Source organism: Hirundo rustica, chromosome 10 (genome assembly GCF_015227805.2).
Source record: "Hirundo rustica isolate bHirRus1 chromosome 10, bHirRus1.pri.v3, whole genome shotgun sequence".
Taxonomy (NCBI): domain Eukaryota; kingdom Metazoa; phylum Chordata; class Aves; order Passeriformes; family Hirundinidae; genus Hirundo; species Hirundo rustica.
The window spans coordinates 8439091-8457956 of NC_053459.1; the positions used below are offsets into that span (position 1 = coordinate 8439091).

General features: G+C 41.8%; 1 protein-coding gene across 5 annotated transcripts in view; it reads right to left on the bottom strand.

Annotated features, from left to right (window-relative positions):
• Nucleotides 1–18866, bottom strand: part of PAX3 (paired box 3) — a 76575-nt gene that overhangs the window by 53259 nt on the left and 4450 nt on the right. The window contains exon 1 of one of the 5 annotated variants that reach the window (XM_058421917.1): nt 7889–7978. The exons of the other annotated variants lie outside the window; for them this stretch is intronic. The gene's annotated coding sequence lies outside the window, so the exon portion shown is untranslated. Of the gene's footprint in view, nt 1–7888; nt 7979–18866 lie in introns of those variants that run through there. 5 annotated transcript variants of the gene reach the window in all.

The window sequence follows — 18866 nt, forward strand, 5'->3', positions numbered from 1 at the left end:
AATTCCACATACTTACTTTTCCCCACAACCCTTTTTATCTTCAACATCCAAAAGCCACAGAGGTGCTCAGTACTGTCAGCACCAGCCCAATTTTTCACCCACACCTTCACACCAACAGACATTTCTTCATCTGTTTGAAACAGTGCAGCCAAATCTTTTAATTAAAAGGCAGATTATAGATTGGGTTACTCCATGGAAAAACTGTTCAGGGATCATGCCAACAGTTTCTGCAAAACCACTTTAGAGAGGCTGTGTCAAGTGGACAAAAGAATGAAAAAATGAAGGAATGCTAAAGGGAGAGAGAGAAAGAAGCAGCCCCAATCAAACTCGGCTTGTATGTCAAGCAGCTTTAAAAGAATTAATATTCATGTCTATATTTCAAACCCCTGCACTATTGTAATTAACTGCTTTGCTGCTAAGTTGTCTGCTATTTCCCTCAACAGCTTCCATGATTTTAAATTAATAAAACTCTGCAAAAAAAAAAAAAGAAAAAAAACCCAAAAAACAAACAAACAACAACAACAAAAAACTATTACAGTTATTGCGGAAATCTTTCTAAGCTAAGCGCAAACCAAATTTGCTCAACACTACCACTGCACGGGTGGGGAAAATGCATTGCTCTGGTGCAAATGAGAACTCCTACTGTTCGCTGTGACAGCCTCTTTTTTCCTCTGAGGGACCATCCCAGCTGGGGAAGCCAGCGCTCGTGCTCCGGGTCCTTCCTGCTCCGATGCTGCTGTTCCTGTGCACAGCAGCACCCCAGGAAACCACCGCCACAAAAATCAAAATCGCTGCTTTCCTTCACCCTGAGAGAGGCTGCCACCTTCCGCACATCCCACGGGCTGACGGACCTGCGAAAAGCAGAGCCTGCCTGGTGGGGAAAAAAAAGTGAAAATATTGTTTCTGTCGTTTCTTCTCAGTCAGCTCTCTGAAGGACACTGTGTGGAGTGAGAGCTGTCCCCAAAGAATTTGAGTATCTCTGCGTTTGTTTTCCTTCTGGTTAAGAGAAACCTGAATATTTCTCAACAGTGGAAAACTGCAGAGGAAAATTACTTTTAAATACATTCATTTTGTCTCAAAACAGAATAATTATCAGGTCTTTAATCTTAATTTTGTAAGAATAAAAAATATAAAAATTACAAACAAAATTTTAAAACTAACAAACAAAAATATTTCATTCTGGCAAATGTTGAAAGGAGTGATTTTATGTAGCCTGAATTCTTCTTTTTTGTTTTCTTTAGAATAAAATGTTGCCGTAATTGTAATGATTTGACAAAGTTTCGTGTTCAATGGACTTGTATCTTCCCAGCAGAAAAAAACAGTTCTGAGATCTCCAGAGCAGCACAACCTCCAAGTAGTATTTAGAAAGACAATAGCACAAAGTAACTCAAAGGATATTAGCAGTGTTCACATGGAGGGGTGCCAGCAGAATGTCTTGAGGATATAACCTACTTCACTAAATTATCTACCACACAGGGCATACTTGTAAGATTGGTTTTGTTTGAAATTCAAGGGTTGGAGGGGATTGTTTGTTGCTCTGTTTGTTTTATATTTATTTTAATTTGGAGATTTTAATGGGTGTTGACAGCAAGCCCTCCGAGCAGTAAAAGAAACGTTTCTTAATACGCATAAAATCTTCCATTTGCATTCTTTTACTAATAAAAAGAGGTACAGCTTTACTTAAATAGTTACAAACTCATCTTTTGTACCATGTACATGAATTTCTTCTGGCTGCACAAACAATGTGCCTGGTCAGACCTAGCTCTGACCCAGCTTCACAGTTATGTGTACCTGCAGAATGTGTGTGAAATGTGACACACATATAGAACAAGCAGAAGTTACTGAGCATCATTTCTCAAAATCTGCAATATTCCTTAAAAATGCATTCAGGAGACTGATGTCAATGGGCACATACATCACACTGAACTGTGCTTTACCACCTTATTACAGAAGCTGTATTAAAAGAGACCAGAAATCTTTCACATTTTCCCCAAATATGGTATTGTTGATTCCATAACTTGTTTTATGTTAATAAATAGAACTATATTCTCTATAAAGAGCAACAAGTATCCCCAAAGAAAAATTAGAAAAATAACTTGACCTTGCAACACAAATAATCCAATATCTGGCAGTATATCCTATATGTCCTTGCTCAGGAAAGAGTCAAACTACAAAATGATCCATTAGCCAGATTGAGATCTCTCTTACACTCCTGGAAATCAAGGAACTTCAACAAAGGAACCACTGTGATTTGATGCCAGTAGGCATCAAATGTGATGCCAAGTCCAGGATCTGATCTAAAAACATATTCTATACTGTAGCACTATTTCCTGACAGTTTATTAGAAAAATCTACCTGAAAGTACAAATTTGTAATTCCTCAGTCCATTATTGCTTGTTCCACAGGAGTCATTAAGACAATGTCTCAGTGTATATTGGCTTATTCTTTGTAACCTATTAAAATAAATAAAAGGAGATTAAAACTTGTTCTTTTACTAAACTTCAGATCAGGAATACACATCAGCTACAGAAATATACTGGAAAAAGGAGATAATGGCTGAATCTATGCATACTGAAGTTGGTGCTGAGCTCTTTACCCAGCTCTCCCACCCATGCAACCAAGGGCAAAGACAGACAAATGCCCAAACATCTCCTGAATATTTGCATAACAGAAACTTCTCAGACAAATTTTCAAGTTTGTATTCTATTTTGATACCTGTAAAGACTCATTCTACAAGTGCCTGTGGCACTCCAGGACTGATGAATGTCTGATGAAAAGTGGCAGCAAAGTAAGAATCTCTTCGTGGCCCTTTACTTTCCCCATCTCAATCTCTAGCAAGAGAGACTGCTTTAAATTTGGAGAAGGAATAGGGTGAAAATAACACCCTGAATTTATTTGGAACTTTTCCAGCAGGGAAGTCAAAGGGCATTTATTATTTTATAAAAACAAGCACTTTGGAGATGAGAATACTGAGAATACAGAGACATCATCACGGTCAAAAATGTTCTATTCACATGGCAAGAGTCTAAAATTGTTCCAAGAAAGTGGGAACCAAATTCCTTCATTTCCCAAATATGTTTTAAGCTCTGTACAGCTGATGCAAAACCAAGGACTATTACCTGATTTCCACTAATGGTCTAAGACTGTCAGACTACAACACGACAAAAATCCAAAATAATCCTCTTTCCCTTACTTTTGAAAAACTAAAATCCTGCTGACAACACTCTACCAAATTCAAGTATATTTTCTTGTTCTCAGCTCTAAATCCTATTTATTCTTCCACCCTTTTCCTGAAATGAAAGATAAAATTCATTGTAAGTGTGTAAGTGAATCTTCATAGCCTTGATTTTCAGGAAGTTAGATGGCATTGGGTTATGCTGAAAGTCAAAAAAAAAAAAAAAAAATCAATTGCAGGATTGCACATTTGGAATTTATTATTATAAAGTACCGTTGTTTCAAATGATAATTTTCCACAACTGTACATCTTCATTGTGTGAAATGCCCCTTTGCTTTGCTAAATGAAATTTTCTCAGCAGTGAAGCTGAACTCACCTGAAATCTTTAATGCAGTGGGAACCCATCTTTTTTTCACTTGAAGAATTTTTCCTCAGTATGTGTGCACTTTTACAGAAAATTTAAGCCAGCCAACACTAATCTGGCTTTTCTGTCACCTTCCACTGATGGTTTCAAAGCAGCCCATAGACTGTGTCTAGATAACTCACGCAATGCACTCCCAGGGAATGTCACAACTGCTGCTGCTGTGGGCAAATCATTTATTTTGAACCTAACCCTCAGAGAAACCCCGTTTCCTTCAAACAGCCTGACTGAAGCCAAGGATGCCTGAGCACATACAGCAGGCTCGAGCCAAGAGACAGAGCATGCAGAGATCTTCCACATCATCCCAAAGACTTATTTTCCATTCTTGCAGCCATCAGCTCAAACGCACCATGAAACAGTTATTGGAACACAGCACTGCCAACTTGTTCATAATTACTGGTTCTTCTTCCCTGCCTAATGCATAGCTAAATGAATGAGGGCTGTCATGGAAAGGGACTCAAATGTTAAGTCTGGCAGAGCTGGATGATCAGGATAGGAACACAGAGAAAGCACACAAAAATCCCACAGCCTCATTTTTGCAGCTGTGAAGTCCAAATCCAGGCTTGCACCACGAACACTTTGAGAACATCCTACGTGGCTCTTCCCTGCTACAAACTTCCCGAGCAAGGACAGCCAGCACTCTGCTCCCACAGCTGTGCTTGGCCCCTGGCTCTGGGGCAGCACAAGTGGCACTCGCTGACGCTCACACGCTGCTCATGGCCACGGGCTGGCAGAGGGGTCACCCACTCACCTGTGCAAGCATTTCTCCAATATTAGAGACAGCATGCTGCAGGGTTTCTTTTGTTGCAATAGGGGCCTGGTCTTCCCTATGCCAACCCCTAAAAGGGAATAGCCCTGTGTGCATCAGCCCTGTTTGGGCTTGCCATACAGCCTGCTCTGCTTTGTGCTCCTGGGAACTCAAAAGAGCTGCTTTCTCCATCAGACATCCTCTGGTTTCTCTGCTGTGTCTCTGCCTGTAACAAAGACTGATGTGACACACACAGTCCTCTAAAGTAGTGCCTCCAGAGCACAGCCTCACAGGTAACACTAAAAATGCTCCTTAGACCCATTTTAAAATGAGGCAAATTATTCTAGAATGTGGTATTTAACATGAATAAACTTCCAACTAAAAGAAAATATTTTAAAATTCATAAAATGAAATTATCATATAAGGTCAAGCTGAAGAGATTTCTCTGGGTGCTGTTTGGAGTTTCTCTTTCCTATATCAGAGAAGCATCTTGACCATCCCTGACCCTCTCCATACAAACTTGCAGACACGAAGTTTGGTTGCTGTTTTAATGCACAGCAGTTATACCCTTGGACTACTTATGTTAAAAAACATTGGGGCTGTTTTTCCACCTTAAAGGCAAATTACAGCATACTGATAATGAGTATTTTTTGGAGGCAGAGAAATGGATCATCTTCTCCCTCCATCTGGCACAGTGCCTTTCCAGCAAGGCAGAAGTGGAATTTGAGACCCCTTTATGAATAAGCAATAAAAGACTCATGAAATGGGATGGTTTAGTAACCTCCAAAAAGGCAAATCAACTGGAGACAGAGATAGCTGGGGCTGGGTACCTCAGCTTGCACATGATTTATTACCTCCCCTGCTACAGGAGGCGAGCTCCAGTTCCCAGCACAAACAGCTCTCCCCATCTTACCTCAAGAAGAACCTGTCAGGAAAGAAAGAGCCTAGCAAGTTTTCACATTGGCCTTTGAAGTTCTTCCTTGGCTGACTGATGCTCGTCCATACATAACTGGAAGAAAAGACTTCCATTGTGCCGCTCTTTACTCCAAGCGCATTATTCTCCAGACAAAAGCTTTCGAGTCTTAACTTTTAAACACACCTCTCTTTAGAGTGCACTGTTTCTAAACCATAAAATCTTTTCTTGTTCATTAAAAAAAAAAAAAAAAAAAGGCTACTTTCTCCCCCTCAGGCAATCTACTCTGCGTGATAGTTTTTTGAATTACTTTTTGCAAAGGGACACCACAGAACAGCCAGCTCTCATTCCCAGAAATACAGTGTTTTTTCCTCAACACTGTCTCCAATGGCTCACCCAGCCCAGCTTTAAACATGAAATACAGCCATTGTAGGAAGTCCCCGCTTTTAGACGAGACCTGGTGAATAATCACCCTACTGAAAACATCTCCAACATCTGGCAGCTTGCTGCTATTTGCAGGGTCTGGGCGCCAGGTCAGGCAGGGATGCAGGAGCAGGGCAGGGGGTTAAGCAATGAACATGCTCAGCACCTGCTTGCTCTCTGCCTGATTCTAATCAGTATTCTCCTCTCATGCCCAGGAATGCTAGAATTCCTCAGTGTCCTCAGAAAAACTCAAAACTTTTTCTGCCTTAAGGAAAAAAAAAAAAAAAAAAAAAAAAAAAAAAAAAAAAAAAAAAAAAAAAGAGAGAGAGAGAGAGAAAAAAACCCTTTTCGTTTAGGATCTGACCAAATTTCATTAAAGACAATACAAGTCTTGCTATTAAATTCAATAGGCCTTTTTTCAGATTTATGAGCAATCTCACATGCTTGACACTATTAATTAGAGGAATTAGTTGTGCTAAGAAAGAAGAAAAACACATAAAAGAAAACCTATACATTTACTGTTTGAGGAATAGAGTGCAACAAGATAATTTTCCTTGAAATGTTAGAAATCAGTAAAAAATATTTGTTTCACCAATTCCAGAAAGCAAATCTTGCTTTATTCAAGTTGTACTGCAGTTTTAAATCTAAAAACTTTTCTCTTTTTAAGATCTATTGACAAATTTAAGCCAGTCTTTCAGTTGCAACTGGCTCTCTGGGTTTTTTGGCTCATAATTTCATGTCCAAGTTGCTGGACTATTTCTCTTTGTCAAGAAGAACGCTTATAAAGTAAATTAAGATTTCTTTTGATAAAAGCTTAAAATCAAACAAAAGTAGTTCCTCTCTAGTCATCCTGTGTAACACAAAATCCCACCACTGAGAAATGCATTCTCTTGCATAAGGATGGAAAGCTACACTTTTAAACTATAAATACTGGCAATGTACAACAAAACAATATTTAAAGCATTATTTTTGTCTCCTTTTCTGCTCGGTACATGTTTCTGTTTTAACAGGGCAATAGTAAAAAATAAATATAATTTAAAAAGAAGAAAAAAGAAGTTTCAACAGTTATCCAGGAAAATACATATTTTTAGTGAATGCAAGAGCAGTTGTAAGAAGAGAAACCTGTGCAAGACTTGGGTGCCCACTCACAACCACATAAATTTCAAGCACTGAATACTTTCTTAGAACCAATGATTAATTGTATGTATTATTGAACAGATTTTTCACACCACATATTTGAGAGAATTTGCATGGGAGACTCAACAAAACTATGCATCAATTACTGCCGTACTCCAGTAAACATACAGTGGCTCAGAGCCTCAGTGTAAATTGAGGTAACACCTCTAGATCAATGGACTTAATCCCAGGCCACACTATCTACTGATCTGCTTTAGCTATAAAAAATAATAATAAAAGTACTAAAAATGAAGGTGCAGAGTCTTTACCACTCCACTAAAGCACACTCCTGCTGCTCTGTGCCAGGGCTTGCTGCTTCTGATGAGTTAGGTGGTCCATACCATGGGCCACCGGACCAGAGGGTACCCACTGACCCCTCTACAAACAACCCCTGGCGTTCCCCAATTCTGCAAACCCAGCAGTTGAAATCCCAGCTACTCTTCCAAGGACAGGCTGCGATCCTATCTAACCACAAACATTCGTTCTGAAGTATCATTCCATCTGGATTTGCAGTTTCAGCAGATGAACGATGACAGCTGAACCTATGGAACACTTTTGATTCCTGGACACCAGACACTTGGAAATACCATTGAGGGAGAAAAATATCATTGGACCCATTTCTTTTTTTAAAAAAAAAAAAAAAACTAAAACAAACCAAAACACAAAAAAAACCCCACAAAAACTAAAAAACACCACAACTACTAGGAGAAAATTAAACCACAAAGGAGTCAGAGATCAGTAACTGGGAAGGAGGAGTGAGCAGTCCTATCTCAGCTGGCTCCAGGCACGAGCAATGCAGAAAGTCACTGCAAGGAACACAGAGCAAATTGTACCAACTCCAACCAGTTCCCCTTCAAACTAAAGCAAACTCCTCCAGCACCAATTTTGCCATAACCACTTTTTTCTTGTTTGTTTGCATAGGGGTATCACTTACTTATAAACGTATTAGTCACTGAGATCATTCCTTCCTACTCAAAAGGGGTATTTAAAAAGACCCCTTAGCCCCATTCAAAGACACAGAACCACACTCACCACAGCCCAGTCAGAAGAAAGTTAAAGCCTATGGAAAATGCCCTGGGCAGCCCCTTTTCCACAGCAGCAAACCAGCACCAGCTGTGCATGGGTGGGAGCAAACCCTTCAGCCCAACTCCCAGGGACCTGAGGATCCACTGCACCAGGTGAATGCCACCAAGCGCAAAGCAGCACCTGCAAAGCACAGCTGTGACCCCCCTGCCTCCACCTCCAGAACACAACGCTCCTGCAGAAGCTTTAAACTCACAATAAATATAAAGAAATCTCTTGCAAGCCTCACAGAAGAAAAGGGCAGAGTGAGGAGCTTCCTGGGTTGGAAACAGGGTACCCCAGCTCCCACCTGGGCTGGGAGCCAGCCCTGAGTTGCAAGGACTCTGCTCACTGCTTTGAGCTCCCTCCCGGAGAAGAACAATGGGGTTTTCAACCAAAGGATCCGGCCCTGAAAAAGGGCCCAAGGCACCCTAAGGGCAGGGCACTCCACAGAACCCCCGAGGCTAAAACAGGAGGAGTAACACAGAAGTGCACCCAAAGGGGTTCCTGCTTTGCCATCCCGGGAACCCCAGCGTTCCATGGGCCCTCCCTGTGCTGAGCAGCACCCAAACACTCAGCACCAGGTGGCCAATTTCTTTAATAGAGTGGTCACTTTTCTGCATGGTAGCACTCAAGAGTAGGAACAGGTGAGTCCCTCCTACACTTCCTGATCACCTGGAGGATCTTTTTTTCCTCACTCATAACACTTCTCTTGGGTGTTTCATTTTTTTATTTATAACTATCACTACCAGTATTCAGGTATTAGCTATAGTTAGGATATTTTTAATATTCAATTTAAATTTCTGTCTCTGATTTACTCTTCCAGGGATGACATCTTTCTGATGTCAGATTAAGAGAAATATTTATGCCATCAATCATCACTCCATCTTTTCGACTGCCAATACAGGAAAAGCACAGTAACACTGAATTCTGATTTAAGTCCTTCCTTGGCTGAGTGACCTTTTACAGCCCAGGGACAAACCCTCTTTAAACCCATCATAGTATAAGGTTTGACAACCATTCAAATTACGTGGTGTCCTTCCAAAAGTTTCATTTGCTGTGTTGATTAGGACCAAAGGTTGAGGACAGGAATGTTTTATGTGGGGACAGAGTGTACCTCCCCTCCTGACACCCTTCAGCCAGGGAGGAGCCAGAAATCAGAGGGAGCGAGCAGCGCTGCCTCCCACCCTGCCAGAACTGATGGAGCAGATTGGTTACAGAGCTCCTTACAGCAGAGAGCCGGCGGGGGGTGGTTGGTTGCCTTTTTTTTGCTAAATCATACGTTAGAATTAAGTGCCATTCTCTAAAGCGGCTTTTTTTAATTTGCTCTGCTTGTAGCATTTTAACTACTCTTACTGGCTGTGTCAGGTCTCTTCTTTACCAGCAAAAATAAATGTTTAGCACTATAAGGGCTTGCCAAGTCTGAGAAAGTGAAGGTGCTCCCTCGAATCTGAAATGTGATTAAACTTTCATTTAAATGAATGTTTAAATGCTAAATCCAATGCTAAGTAACCTAGACAGTCCTGCTGAGAGCACAGGACTATTCTGATGTAAATGCCAATAAAATTTGGTCTCAAGAAACTTTTAAAACATAGAGATGGAAATAACAAAAAGATTAAAAATATGTCTGCTGTATGCAGCCATTTTATATTTTCACCAGGACCTGTGAGCATCCTGAGACCCTGCAATGCTCCAGTCCCTGCACCAGTGCACACGACATGCAGCTCACACCAGTCTCAGTGTTGTTCAGAAGAGGTGGACAAGCAGTGTGTTTTAAGGAGTTTTCAAAAGACAACATTGTATTTGTTGGAAAACAAGTTGTGGATACTAAAGCTACAGGGATTTGTGTGGTTTTCCATGTAGCTGCCAAATATTCCAGCATTTTTGCTTGAGCCCGTTGATTTAAAGAGAGCAGGTCAAATCAACTGTGCTAAAGCAGGGATGAACCCACAGGGCTTTTTCCTAACTGTGACATCTATTGTGTAATCTTCTAAATAGATTCCTAAATGTTTTCTTCTATTATTTTCCAGTTCCACAGACAAAGAACACAGTGAGGCTATATAGCATACAGGGAATAGCCATCACACACAGCAAGGGAGGTATACACGATGCTTTTTTCTGCACCACATGTGTTAAAATCCTACAGAAAAAAAAATGTAGATCTCCATCTATGACATCACACCATAAAGACTGGAGGACTGCTCAGTTAAAAGATCACTTCTTGGCTAGTAGTTGTTTGGAAGTATCTGTTCTTCTTCGTAAATACTGATAATTTAGTTCAGCATTCACTCACACAACAGCATCAGTTCGCCATCTGCAGTGGAGTTACTTGATTTGTCCCTTGGCAAATGGAATTCCAGAATCTGGGTTTTGGTGGGTTTTTTTGGTTTTGTTTTTTGTTTTTTTTTTTCAAAATTTGTACTTTTCAGGATTTCATTGTGAAACAGTGTATTTCACTTCCCATTTTCTTTAGCTGAATAATTTCCGCTTCCTTTTTTTTTTTTTTCTTTTTTTTTTTTTTTTTTTTCTTTTAAAACACCTCCCATCTGAAAAGAACTTATTTTGCTGTTCAGTAAACCAGCTGAGTCCTGATTTCCAGCTAGTTCTGTGCAAGCTTTTTTCTCACCACTCAGCCTGACAGGAGGGGCTGGGTAGGTGTCAGAGTGTTTACTGGGGCACAGATCCCCCCAGCTCACGCTCTGACCCTTCAGCACTTCACACCAGATCAAACAGCCAGCCCTTAGGTCAAAATGAAAAGGAAGTCCTGCCACACCATCTTCAGTAAAAACGGATTTTCTGTGGAAGCATTCCCTGCTAATCTGCTAGCCTGGTTTCTATAAAGCCTGTCCGTACTCATCTCCATCCTCCGTGGGACAGTCAGAACCAGAGATGGAAAACAGTTTGAAGTACAATTTGGTTACACCGAGCAGGGTTGGAGCTACTGCCTGGCAGGGGGTAGATGGGTTACATTTTTAACAAAGTGCAGAGTAATTTTGCCAGAAGAGCTGTGGTTGCTATTGCTTTTCTGGGCTAGTACGTGGGAGAGATTCTGATTATATTGGCATGAACAGTCCTGCTCATTTGAGTAAGGTGAATAAGACTTGACAGGGGCTGAATAAGCTGTCTGCTTACAGAATTGTCAGCCACAGACAGTTTATTCCTCATATTATTTAAACCACAGCGATCTATGTGACAATATATCTGATAAAGAAATTACTACATAGTCATTTTTAGATCAGACATCCAACATGAGGCATATCATAAATATAAAAATCCTTAAGACTGGTCCTTATATGGGCTTGTGCGTGATATAGACATTGATAATGTTTGGCTGAAAGTCTACAACGAGGCAAATATCTGTTAAAAAATCAGAAGGTAGCATGGATGTTGCTGTGCTCACCACGGCCCTCTATGGAAGAAAAAAGTTGAGTTCATGGACTTTGAGGAAATTTGTACCTAAAATGCTTTCAAAGAGTGTTAGCTCTTACTCCAGGACAAAAATATCTCCTAAAGTATCTGAGTACTTGCAAAGCATGCACAGTCTGATATTTTCATCAACTGTAACCAGACAGAATGGAAACACAGTGTATTTAAGAAAGGGCATTAGAAAATGATGATTAAAAAAAATTGTCTTATCCTTTACTCTGCTGTTTACCACAACAGCGGAGGAGACTCACCCACCCACCTAAAAATCAGTGCAACACCAGGAGAGGCTTTCTGGTTTCACCAGGCTTCTTGCTACTGTTTGTGAAGCTAAATTTCTGTGTCCAGTGGATGCAGTGGGAGCTGATCTAAACTTCCATGCCTCATGATTCAGATGAAAACTCGTGTCATAATGACAAGAAAACACACCCAGTTTGCACAGCCTCTTCTGCTGAGGATGTGGTGGGATATATTTTACTATCTCTGAAACAAATACAGCTTTCTGCCATGCAACAAGGAACTGGTCGTTCTCAATGGCTCTTGCTTGTTTTTCTGCGCAGCCTCGTAGATCCAAATTCCCTTTTTTCGGGAGAAGGGACATCACAACTATCCTAGCTGAGGCAAGTAGGGTCCATAAAATCCAAACTGAAAAAAATGACCAAACAAATCTTGCAAGCTTGTTTGTGTCCCCTGTATTCTGAGAGCCCAGTCTGGAGAACGGGCTGGCTTCTCAAGCTCCCTTTCTTTTATTGGCAGCCCTGGGCTATTTATCTCCTGTGTGATTTGGTATACAAAGACAATTTTATTTTTTTTTTCTCCCCTTTAGGCTACACTCACCAAAAAGATTACATGCAACAAAATTAGTTTTAGTAAAAATCAGTTAAATCCGTTGTATTTTACCGGCTACAATAGTAACATTTCAATGCACTGTATACTGAAAACAAAGTGACTCAAACAAAATCAAATCCAGTAATGCTAAAGAAAAAAAACCCCACAAAACTGTAAGGGCATACAGTGTATACATTCAACAGACCATGCAAAATAAGGATTCCATTCAAATTTCACATCTCATTAAAGACAATTTGGCCATTAATCCATACGGGTTTAGGAGCAAAGAAGGATTTTCCAAGACAGATAAACTGAAATGATCCTCCTTTGATCTCCGAGGTTAAGAATCAGCAACAATGGAAGATGAACAACAAGGGGCAGAACCACTGGCCTTTTTATGTGCCACAATGGCATCAGCAAACAACTACTTAATCAATATTTGGCCAGGGACACTGAAAACTTTCTTTTCAAATTTTAATTCCTAGTTGTAAAACAACTGTAGGGCAACCAGCAAGATAAGACATTAAACTGACTGCTTAATTGCCTTTTACTGTCTTACTAGTTATATATGCACATTCTTAATAGTTTGTGAATCTTTATTTACTAGGATGAATAAACGACCTGTCAACAATTGCATCAAACTCCCCTAACTAAATAACCTCAGCACATGACACACACTTTAACTCTAATGTGTCCTCAGTGAGTTTTAATTTCATTACGCTTCACTTTTTTCTGGGCAGAGTGATTTAAGCGGAATTAGTTTAACAGCATGGGGCAGGAGTACTCCAGGGCAAATAAAGTAAAGTGCCGCACTCACACCACGCTAAACAAGGTCTTGTGGTGAATTACATTACTGTACATCATTTTTATTAGCCAGAGAGCTCAGCGTTCAGGGACCACTTGGAAGTATCCTGCATTTCTATTTCTATATTTTGTTCTTTCTCTGGCCACATATGTTTGCTACGTAGGATTTAAAGTGACATTTACATGGAGAAATTCACATTGACTGGCTTGCTCTGATTTATTGCTTTGTGTTTCACTCAATTTCTTCTTAAATTAACCAGAGAGCACTTTGTAGTTCTGCTTCATTTCCCAATGCAGTTTTATTACACAGCTCTGGGGACTCATGATAATTTATCACTATCTGCTTTATTGGCTTCCCTCTCCTAAACCCTGTTCCAGCCCTTATCAATAAGTAAACCCAAACCAAACTAAACGTTCCCCAAATAAGTGTTAGATAAAAGCGCTGTCTTTGCATGATATAACAGAGAATCACTGTTCAAAATCAGACATGGGAAATTATTTGTTTTAAAGATTTCATCGGTATTGGCTTTTATTTACAGCATTCATTGCTAATTAGCTTTTTATCTAATTAAAACCTCTGTCTGTCTTCTGATTCCACTGTGTAAACCGAGACACAAAGATCCTTGCCCTCCGCGAGAGTTTTGCCAGAGTTTCTCTCGGGATTAAAGTCACGCTCTTGTGCAGTGGGTACTTTTTTACAAACAGAATAGGACAAATTTTGGCCCCACTCCTGCCTGCCCCAGCCCACGTGAGCAGTGTTACACACATGAATAGGCCCTTTGAGTGGGACTCCTCGGCACTCCTCGCATTGCCCACCTCTGCAGGACTGGAGGTCTGATGCCCAGTCGAGTAAAGCCCTCTCGCATCCTACACCTGAGGCTTTCCCCCAGAGCTGCAGCTCCTCAGCACGTTACAGAGCTGGTTCCAAGAAAAGCTTGATGTCTATTGTGGTGAATTCCTACTGACATCACAGATTCTGTGACCATAGGAGGATCTGGAGTGCCAAATACATAAATTGCCTTCTCAGAGGAAGTCCCAGCCATACCGAGATCAGCCAACTGTTTCTTGCTCTGCCTTTCTGGAATGACACCCTCTGAGTCTAATAGAAGAAGACTTTCAAAGCAACCAAATAAGGTGCTAACTTGGGTACAAATTCAAGTTAATCGACTGCTGTGTGTGAAGCAATCCTGACATTTGCTAGAATAACATTCAGCTTTGTTCTAGATACATGCAATTAGAAAAACTGGAAAGGATGCCCCCAGCAATTCTGCTTGAACAGGCGCTGACTCTTAAGTTGAGGAAAGCATCCCTAAGATGGCAAAACATTCAAAGCCATTAATAAAATCGGGATTTCAAGCCAAGGATATGATGTGTATTTATTTTACTTCAGAGAGTCGCTGCTAGATTAACACCCTTTCTTCCCACAGCTGGAAATATTACTGGTGCTTTTGTCAAGACGATTAGCCTGCAGTTAGTCTGACAATTAGCACTCTCCTCAAAATCCCCCACTTCAAGACAAGAGGGAATGAGCTGCCCCTGGCAGCTCTGGAAGAGCAAACTCCACTTTGAAGTCACCCTAAAGTCAAACATTTAGCACCTTTCTAAAAATGCTCAGCGCGCTGGGACATCACACTCTCTCTTGATGGTGAGATCATTATTAATTTCTGAGGTCATCGATTGTTGTTGTTTTTGTTACAATTATTATTATTATTAATATCATTATTATTATTACAGAATAATGATTTGGAAGTGGAAGCCTGGCCCAGAGCCACACAGTGATGATGGGTCAGGCAGAAGAAACAAAGTTGTGCTGGGTTTGCATGGAATCACCTGCACCAATTTGCACTTGTGCAGCACCTGGCTTTTCTACCCTGGCCTGGACTATTCCTATTCCTATTAAGATATCAGGAAAGAGAAGGGGAAAACGACAGACAGAAAATATAGTTGGCACTATCTCCCTTGGGCCAAATTCTGGACTCACTAGGGAGTTTTTCTTAGTTAAGTACTATTTTCTTGTCAGCTCTGAGAGCCTCAGAAACAACACTGCTCAAGTTGATTTCTTACACCTGCTAGTGACCAAATATATAGAGTACTGCATGAAATTTCAGGCTCAAGGAGATAACTGCCTGCTGCCACAGCCGTCACATCTCGCTCAATAAGTGAATCTTTACCATGAACACTGAGCAGGGGAACAAACTGTACTTCTCAGCCCACAACAGCATTTCACACAGCACCTAAGTCCTCCTACCGCTGCACCTTGGGACAGGACACTGGAGCAAAACCAGGACAACCCCTGCAACCAAAATCTAACTCAGCATCTGACTCATCCCATGCTCCTGCCGCTAATCCAACAGTCTACTGTGTAGAAATGAATGACCCAAACTGATATCTGGTGCCTCCATGTTAATCTTCTCCCTTAATAAAGTGTCTTTATTAGTTTAGCAATCTAAAAATAACTGGCTGCATGATACTGACCAGCCGAAATCAAAACATCTGCCAGCCCATCTAGCTCGAGCTACCCTTTAGATCATGTGCCACCACTTCAAAGCCTCCTGCATCAAGTCAGTAATTGTAACATTGCATCTAAATATTTAAGCTAGGGGCTGGTAGTCGCGTGTCCCATTTACAGTCAGCATCTGTCCTCTAATTCCATTACAGTACAAAGCAAAAATGTTTCCCAAAACTCACAAACAGGAAAAGCATCACACAGCTACACAGGCAGCAGCAGCCTGAACTTTCGAGCTGCTGAGCAGGGCTTTTGTGCTAAGGTCCTTTTTTTTTCCCTACCCCTTCAAACTCCCCACATACACACACTAAAATAGGGGTGGTGCCGAAATTGTATTAATGTGAGCCTCAGGCACACAGAAAAAAAAAAAAAAAAAAGAAAAGAGGAAGGGGAGGGAGAGGGGGAAGGGTTTGGTCCAAGATGAAAGTAAGAGAAAATAAAGGAGGCAATTTAGTCTGCTGTAGCCTGAATTGCTCTCAGTACAGCCAAGGGTAGAGGCTTGGGATGAGTAGGGCCCTTTTTGGACGGGTGCGCATGACTGGGGGAGGATCGGCCAGGACAGGCCCCGGGGGCCAATTCCTCTGGCTGGGAACAGAGGCCCCCTTTGAGGGCAGCGGAGGGGGGGCCGGCCCCAGCCCCAGCCCCAGCCCCAGCCTGCTCACAGCGGGGCCGGGGAGCAGCTCTGCCCCATTCTAGCAGTGCTGAAACCCGCTGGTTCCTGCCAGAAAACAACAGCTATTTTATGAAGGGGGGGTTATCACATTAGTCAGCAAACCATGCCACACATAACTCCCACCAAAGGTACAAGCGACTCCCTCTTCTGTAGTGGTTGTGCTAAAAATAAGCCCTGGTGTGCCACATAAAGGCACAAAACTTTCTCGTGTTCTTTATTTATGGCTGGTGCCTTTAAGAAAAAACTATCGTGCATGCAGAAATACAGATATGCTGCTATAGAGCTATCAGCCTCCTGATACACACTCTGACAATCAAGTTTTCTTTAAATATATACCCAGAATCAGGGCTGAAGCTGACGCTGGCAGAAACACTGAAATACAGCACGTACAGGGCGGCACATGTGGCATCTGTAAACAGTGTGAGAATCACGTGTAAGTGTCCGAGAAGAGAGGCTGAAACAGAATCACACCAGGCATACAACAGTTTACCTACACTCATATATGTGGTGGGAGAGATCCCGATGATACTCTGTTTCTACCTCACATTTTTTAAAAATATCACGTTTCCATTCTCTCTAATCCCACTCTGCTGTAAATACTCCCTAAATCTTGGATTAGCTACCATTAAAATGACAACTCTAGTCCTCGTCCTTGGAAAAAATGCCACTCCTTGAGGCACCCAAAGGCCCGTGGCGAGGAGGGGATTTCAGGCTGTGCCAGCAAATGCCCAGCACTAATGTGTGCTCCAGAGCCAAAGAGCCATACTCTGCTTCGTGATCAGCCTCAGAGTCACTTTCTGACCTATCCCACAGCCTTCCCTCGCACCCACGCTCCGGGATACCTCAAGTCCCCAAGAACAGAGCTACTGAAACTCCTCATATCGCACAAAACCCCGTACTTTTTTCCCCTCTGTACCATGGAGCACTCAGCGCTGAGCTAGCACCCGAGGGTTTTGGTGCACAGCACATGGACACCCTTTGGACATTCTGCAAGCAACCCGAGTGTCAGAACGGGCACCTGAGATGCACTGCCAGCGGGCACCCTCTGCCACACCAGCCCTTGTGGCCAGGCTGGTGGGTGCTGGCAAACATGATCTCATGGCATCAAAATCCTTAGGAATGCTGCCAGTTATTTTAGCAGCAGAACAGGATTGTTTTTCTAGATGGAGTGAAATCAAAGCCCCTCGGCTGGCAATGGGAGTCGAAGCAGAACTTTTGTTGTTGTTGTTGGTCAGATAGAGAAAGTAGTGGTGGACTTCTTTTACGGTTATTCTTTTCTTGTCATGGTCTCACTGTGTTGTCCCTATAGTATCACACTCCATGCAGGGCACCAGTACGGCAACAAATGTTTTCTGGAGCAGCAGCGCGCTCGCACTGCAGCATCTCAACCACTGTAGTAATGAGATTAAGCAACAGCTTGCTAGTCAGGGAGGGGGAGCAGGCGTTGCTGTGCGGAAGAACACACTCTCCCTCACAGTGCCAAGCCTTCCCAGCCACTGTCACACAACAGATGGGATTACCAAAGCTGCCGTTTCCACAGAACTGTCCGGTCATGTTCACGCAGCAAAAACCTGCATGCCTAGGGGAGGAGAGGACTACACTACCCCATGCAATCAAGGGGAAAATTGCTACTGATTGAACTCAAAACAAATAAAGTTGGACACTCACATCCACAGAAAGTGAAAGAGAGGCTATGTCGGGAGGTGGAATGCAGCTGTGCTGCGAGGCACGAGTGAGCCCCTCTCGCAGCAAGGCATCATCAGCCCCAGTGGTTTTCCTGCAAGAGTTTTGGGGTTCCCCTGGGCTGGTGGAAGGCAGCCACGCACCCAGACACTGATTTATAATAAATCAGGAGCTCCACTTTAAAGGGCAAACAGTCAGAGAACAGGAAGACTGTTTCAAAGAGAAACAGAAGGATGGGTTACATTGATAACAGTATTTTTTCTCTTGCTGTCTCTATTAATGATTCTTTGTTCCATAAAGCAGTGATACTATCAAGGCTTACTATCTTCTGTTTCTAATCTCTGTCAAGAAATTCAAGAAGGCAGCAAAGCTATTTATTTAACAACTAGGGCACTGAATTTAGCTATTTTTCCCTTGGTACACATCCCTCTTGGAAAAATCCTCTGTTGAAGGAGATGCTGGAGGAAACTCTGGACCCATCATATGGAGTCAACTAGACCAGGCAATCAAACTGTGCCTTCTGCCCTTAAAATCTCTAATTTTGTTGGCGTCTTCTGCATGTCTGTATTACACACCTCCTTGCAAACACAAACACTCAGAAGATGAGGCTTCCCTGAAAGTTTTAATAAGAGTTGAAGACTACATTTTAGGAGGAGTTAGGGGTTTGTTCCAACAAAACAAGGACATGTCCTACTATCAAAGAATGGATTTCTGCTGTCCAAAATCCCTTGATGTCTAGAAATGCTATAAACTTTTTCTCTCTAAAAACAGCTATTTTTTTTTTTTTTCCACGATGGAGAGTCCATAAAACTGCGTGGAGCATCAGCTATTAGGGGCTCATTGAATAATTCATCCCTCATTGCAAGCCCATAATGTCTTTTCTCAGCCTTTTGTGGGGCTGTTTTCTCTTCTTTTCTCCTTGAATTATAAAAAGGTTGCCTTCTTTTGTTCACATCAAGCTGCTGCTAGCTGAAGCTTTGTCTGTGCAAAGCCAAAGTGTGAGTTTCAATGGACTCCCCCCTCTTTGTTTT